This window comes from Carassius auratus, unplaced genomic scaffold (assembly GCF_003368295.1).
Source record: "Carassius auratus strain Wakin unplaced genomic scaffold, ASM336829v1 scaf_tig00044581, whole genome shotgun sequence".
Classification (NCBI taxonomy): Eukaryota; Metazoa; Chordata; class Actinopteri; order Cypriniformes; family Cyprinidae; genus Carassius; species Carassius auratus.
Genome location: NW_020526838.1, coordinates 36,266 through 42,265, shown reverse-complemented (window position 1 = coordinate 42,265; position 6,000 = coordinate 36,266). Strand labels below are relative to the sequence as shown.

At 43.1% G+C, this 6,000-nt stretch overlaps 8 non-coding genes across 8 annotated transcripts; all 8 read right to left on the bottom strand.

Annotated features, from left to right (window-relative positions):
* Positions 1–160: 160 nt before the first annotated feature.
* trnac-gca (transfer RNA cysteine (anticodon GCA)) lies at positions 161–231 on the bottom strand. The gene has a single exon. It is a non-coding gene; the product is annotated as a tRNA-Cys (tRNA).
* A 270-nt stretch (positions 232–501) lies between these two features.
* trnac-gca (transfer RNA cysteine (anticodon GCA)) lies at positions 502–573 on the bottom strand. The gene has a single exon. It is a non-coding gene; the product is annotated as a tRNA-Cys (tRNA).
* A 185-nt stretch (positions 574–758) lies between these two features.
* Positions 759–830, bottom strand: trnac-gca (transfer RNA cysteine (anticodon GCA)). The gene has a single exon. It is a non-coding gene; the product is annotated as a tRNA-Cys (tRNA).
* Positions 831–1,926: 1,096 nt separating this feature from the next.
* trnac-gca (transfer RNA cysteine (anticodon GCA)) lies at positions 1,927–1,998 on the bottom strand. The gene has a single exon. It is a non-coding gene; the product is annotated as a tRNA-Cys (tRNA).
* A 189-nt stretch (positions 1,999–2,187) lies between these two features.
* On the bottom strand, positions 2,188–2,259 carry trnac-gca (transfer RNA cysteine (anticodon GCA)). The gene has a single exon. It is a non-coding gene; the product is annotated as a tRNA-Cys (tRNA).
* A 270-nt stretch (positions 2,260–2,529) lies between these two features.
* Positions 2,530–2,604, bottom strand: trnaa-ggc (transfer RNA alanine (anticodon GGC)). Its single transcript has one exon. It is a non-coding gene; the product is annotated as a tRNA-Ala (tRNA).
* Positions 2,605–3,966: 1,362 nt separating this feature from the next.
* Positions 3,967–4,038, bottom strand: trnac-gca (transfer RNA cysteine (anticodon GCA)). The gene has a single exon. It is a non-coding gene; the product is annotated as a tRNA-Cys (tRNA).
* Positions 4,039–5,141: 1,103 nt separating this feature from the next.
* Positions 5,142–5,214, bottom strand: trnac-gca (transfer RNA cysteine (anticodon GCA)). The gene has a single exon. It is a non-coding gene; the product is annotated as a tRNA-Cys (tRNA).
* Positions 5,215–6,000: the final 786 nt, after the last annotated feature.

Sequence of the window (6,000 nt, the reverse complement as noted above, 5' to 3'; positions counted from 1 at the left end):
CACAAGATGACAGACTCACTTTTAGATAAGGATTTTGGATATGAAAAGAATGCCAGATCCAAAAAATTACCTAGCGAGAGGATGTGCCACTGAGGTATAATCACATGCAGAATCTTACTATATAGATAGCATGCACTTAATCCTAATCTGCCAAATCCATAGGGGGCACCCGGATTTGAACCGGGGACTCTTGATCTGCAGTCAAATGCTCTACCGCTGAGCTATACCCCCAAATCTTTGGAGAAACATGCTCTTTCATTGAGCCACACCCCCACAGACTTCTGTGCTTAGAGCCAAAGATTAAGTTAGATCCTACGATTCAACAATATCAAACATTGACTGATTCACTTGAACTCAAGTCTTTGGTTACTCCAAATCAGAATCAACAACTCTACAACTCAAACCTCCAAATAAGACAAGTCCAAAGGGGCACCCAGATTATCCCTGCCGTACAGTATGAGCACAAAAGGCAGGAAGATATTCCTTATCTGCCAAATCCATAGGGGGCACCCGGATTTGAACCGGGGACCTCTTGATCTGCAGTCAAATGCTCTACCACTGAGCTATACCCCCACACACCCCTGGGTCATAGCCACACACATTATGACAGACTCACTTATGGATAAAGATTTTGGATATGAAAAGAATGCCAGATACAAAAAAAATACCTAGCGAGAGGATTGCCACTGAGGTATAATCACATACAGAATCTTACTATACAGATAAGCCTGCACTTATTCCTAATCTGCCAAATCCATAGGGGGCACCCGGATTTGAACCGGGGACCTCTTGATCTGCAGTCAAATGCTCTACCACTGAGCTATACCCCCACATCTTTGGAGAAACATGCTCTTTCATTGAGCCACACCCCCACAGACTTCTGTGCTTAGAGCCAAAGATTAAGTTAGATCCTACGATTCAACAATATCAAACATTGACTGCTTCACTTGAACTCAAGTCTTTGGTTACTCCAAATCAGAATCAACAACTCTACAACTCAAACCTCCAAATAAGACAAGTCCAAAGGGGGCACCCAGATTTGAAATGTGGATGGCTTGATTACAGACTCAAATGGTTTATAATCACATACAGAATCTTTCTATGTAGACATGTTTGCACTTATTCCTAATTTGCAAAATCCAAAGGGGCACCCGGATCTGCAGTCAAATGCTCTACCACTGAGCTATACCCCACATCTTTGAAGAAACATGCTCTTTCATTGAGCCATACACCCACAGACTTCTGTGCTTAGAGCCACAGATTAAGTTAGATCCTACGATTCAACAATATCAAACATTGACTGCTTCACTGTAAACTCAAGTCTTTGGTTACTCCAAATCAGAATCAACAACTCTACAACTCAAAACCTCCAAATAAGACAAGTCCAAAGGGGGCACCCAGATTTGAAATGTGGATGGCTTGATTACAGACTCAATTTGAACTCATGTCGTTGATTATGTCAAGCAAGCCAGATCCAAAATGTAGACCTATTGATCTGCAGACAAATGATCTGTCGTTGAGCTATAACCCCGTACTGCATGAGCACAAACCACAAAAATGAACTTATGTCAAGGATTTTTTTATTCCTAATATGCCAAGCCCAAATTAGGCACATGGAATGAACCTGGGACCTTCTTGATCTGCAATCAAACGCCGTGCCATTGATATTTACCCCGTACAGCAGGATAGGCAACTGCAGTCCTGGAGGGCCACTATCCTGCAGAGATTCGCTTCAGCCCTCATGAAAACTCACCTGCCTGTATCTATCTAGTAATCCCGAAAACACTGATTGCCTTGTCCCAGTGAGTTTAATTAGGTTGGAGCTAAACTCTGCAGGGCAGTGGCCCTCCAGGACCGAAGTTGCTTATCCTGCCGTAAGTATGAGCACTAAAAGGCAGGAAGATATTCCTAATCAGCCAAATCCATAGGTGGCACCCGGATTTGAACCGGGGACCTCTTGATCTGCAGTCAAATGCTCTACCACTGAGCTATACCCCCACACACTCCCTGGATCATAGCCACACACAAGATGACAGACTCACTTTTAGATAAGATTTTGGATATTGAAAAGAATGCCAGATCCAAAAAAATTACCTAGCGAGAGGATGTGCCACTGAGGTATAATCCACATGCAGAATCTTACTATATAGATAAGCATGCACTTAATCCTAATCTGCCAAATCCATAGGGGGGCACCCGGATTTGAACCGGGGACCTCTTGATCTGCAGTCAAATGCTCTACCGCTGAGCTATACCCCCAAATCTTTGGAGAACATGCTCTTTCATTGAGCCACACCCCCACAGACTTCTGTGCTTAGAGCCAAAGATTAAGTTAGATCCTACGATTCAACAATATCAAACATTGACTGATTCACTTGAACTCAAGTCTTTGGTTACTCCAAATCAGAATCAACAACTCTACAACTCAAAACCTCCAAATAAGACAAGTCCAAAGGGGCACCCAGATTATCCCTGCCGTACAGTATGAGCACAAAAGGCAGGAAGATATTCCTTATCTGCCAAATCCATAGGGGGCACCCGGATTTGAACCGGGGGGACCTCTTGATCTGCCAGTCAAATGCTCTACCACTGAGCTATACCCCCACACACTCCTGGGTCATAGCCACACACATTATGACAGACTCACTTATGGATAAAGATTTTGGATATGAAAGAATGCCAGATACAAAAAAAATACCTAGCGAGAGGATGTGCCACTGAGGTATAATCACATACAGAATCTTACTATACAGATAAGCCTGCACTTATTCCTAATCTGCCAAATCCATAGGGGGCACCCGGATTGAAACCGGGGACCTCTTGATCTGCAGTCAAATGCTCTACCACTGAGCTATACCCCACATCTTTGGAGAAACATGCTCTTTCATTGAGCCACACCCCCACAGACTTCTGTGCTTAGAGCCAAAGATTAAGTTAGATCCTACGATTCAACAATATCAAACATTGACTGCTTCACTTGAACTCAAGTCTTTGGTTACTCCAAATCAGAATCAACAACTCTACAACTCAAAACCTCCAAATAAGACAAGTCCAAAGGGGGCACCCAGATTTGAAGTGTGGATGGCTTGATTACAGACTCAAATGGTTTATAATCACATTACAGAATCTTTCTATGTAGACATGTTTGCACTTATTCCTAATTTGCCAAATCCAAAGGGGCACCCGGATCTGCAGTCAAATGCTCTACCACTGAGCTATACCCCCACATCTTTGAAGAAACAGGCTCTTTCATTGAGCCATACCCCCACAGACTTCTGTGCTTAGAGCCAACAGATTAAGTTAGATCCTACAATTCAACAATATCAAACATTGACTGCTGCACTGTAAACTCAAGTCTTTGGTTACTCCAAATCAGAATCAACAACTCTACAACTCAAAACCTCCAAATAAGACAAGTCCAAAGGGGGCACCCAGATTTGAAATGTGAATGGCTTGATTACAGACTCAATTTGAACTCATGTCGTTGATTAAGTCAAGCAATCCAGATCCAAAATGTAGACCTATTGATCTGCAGACAAATGCTCTGTCGTTGAGCTATAACCCCGTACTGCATGAGCACAAACCACAAAAATGAACTTATGTCAAGGATTTGTTTATTCCTAATATGCCAAGCCCAAATTAGGCACATGGGAATGAACCTGGGACCTCTTGATCTGCCAATCAAACGTCGTGCCATTGAGATATTACCCCGTACAGCAGGGATAGGCAACTCCAGTCCTGGAGGGCCACTATCCTGCAGAGATTCGCTTCAGCCCTCATGAAAACTCACCTGCCTGTATCTATCTAGTAATCCCGAAAACACTGATTGCCTTGTCCCAGTGAGTTTTATTAGGGTTGGAGCTAAACTCTGCAGGGCAGTGGCCCTCCAGGACCGAAGTTGCTTATCCCTGCCGTACAGTATGAGCACTAAAAGGCAGGAAGATATTCCTAATCTGCCAAATCCATAGGGGACACCCGAATTTGAACCGGGGACCTCTTGATCTGCAGTCAAATGCTCTACCACTGAGCTATACCCCCACATCTTTGGAGACACATGCTCTTTCATTGAGCCACACCCCCACAGACTTCTGTGCTTAGAGCCAAAGATTAAGTTAGATCCTACGATTCAACAATATCAAACATTGACTGCTTCACTTGAACTCAAGTCTTTGGTTACTCCAAATCAGAATCAACAAATCTACAACTCAAAACCTCCAAATAAGACAAGTCCAAAGGGGGCACCCAGATTTGAAGTGTGGATGGCTTGATTACAGACTCAAATGGTTTATAATCACATACAGAATCTTTCTATGTAGACATGTTTGCACTTATTCCTAATTTGCAAAATCCAAAGGGGCACCCGGATCTGCAGTCAAATGCTCTACCACTGAGCTATACCCCCACATCTTTGAAGAAACATGCTCTTTCATTGAGCCATACACCCACAGACTTCTGTGCTTAGGAGCCACAGATTAAGTTAGATCCTACGATTCAACAATATCAAACATTGACTGCTTCACTGTAAACTCAAGTCTTTGGTTACTCCAAATCAGAATCAACAACTCTACAACTCAAAACCTCCAAATAAGACAAGTCCAAAGGGGGCACCCAGATTTGAAATGTGGATGGCTTGATTACAGACTCAATTTGAACTCATGTCGTTGATTATGTCAAGCAAGCCAGATCCAAAATGTAGACCTATTGATCTGCAGACAAATGATCTGTCGTTGAGCTATAACCCTGTACTGCATGAGCACAAACCACAAAAATGAACTTATGTCAAGGATTTGTTTATTCCTAATATGCCAAGCCCAAATTAGGCACATGGAATGAACCTGGGACCTCTTGATCTGCAATCAAACGCCGTGCCATTGAGATATTACCCCGTACAGCAGGGATAGGCAACTGCAGTCCTGGAGGGCCACTATCCTGCAGAGATTCGCTTCAGCCCTCATGAAAACTCACCTGCCTGTATCTACCTAGTATTCCCGAAAACACTGATTGCCTTGTCCCAGTGAGTTTAATTAGGGTTGGAGCTAAACTCTGCAGGGCAGTGGCCCTCCAGGACCGAAGTTGCTTATCCCTGCCGTAAGGTATGAGCACTAAAAGGCAGGAAGATATTCCTAATCTGCCAAATCTATAGGGGGCACCCGGATTTGAACCGGGGACCTCTTGATCTGCAGTCCAAATGCTCTACCACTGAGCTATTCCCCCACATCTTTGGAGAAACATGCTCTTTCATTGAGCCAAACCCCCACAGACTTCTGTGCTTAGAGCCAAAGATTAAGTTAGATCCTACGATTCAACAATATCAAACATTGACTGCTTCACTTGAACTCAAGTCTTTGGTTACTCCAAATCAGAATCAACAACTCTACAACTCAAAACCTCCAAATAAGACAAGTCCAAAGGGGGCACCCAGATTTGAAGTGTGGATGGCTTGATTACAGACTCAAATGGTTTATAATCACATACAGAATCTTTCTATGTAGACATGTTTGCACTTATTCCTAATTTGCCAAATCCAAAGGGGCACCCGGATCTGCAGTCAAATGCTCTACCACTGAGCTATACCCCCACATCTTTGAAGAAACATGCTCTTTCATTGAGCCATACACCCACAGACTTCTGTGCTTAGAGCCACAGATTAAGTTAGATCCTACGATTCAACAATATCAAACATTGACTGCTTCACTGTTAAACTTCAAGTCTTTGGTTACTCCAAATCAGAATCAACAACTCTACAACTCAAAACCTCCAAATAAGACAAGTCCAAAGGGGGCACCCAGATTTGAAATGTGGATGGCTTGATTACAGACTCAATTTTGAACTCATGTCGTTGATTATGTCAAGCAAGCCAGATCCAAAATGTAGACCTATTGATCTGCAGACAAATGATCTGTCGTTGAGCTATAACCCTGTACTGCATGAGCACCAAACCACAAAAAATGAACTTATGTCAAGGATTTGTTTATTCCTAATATGCCAAGCCCAAATTAG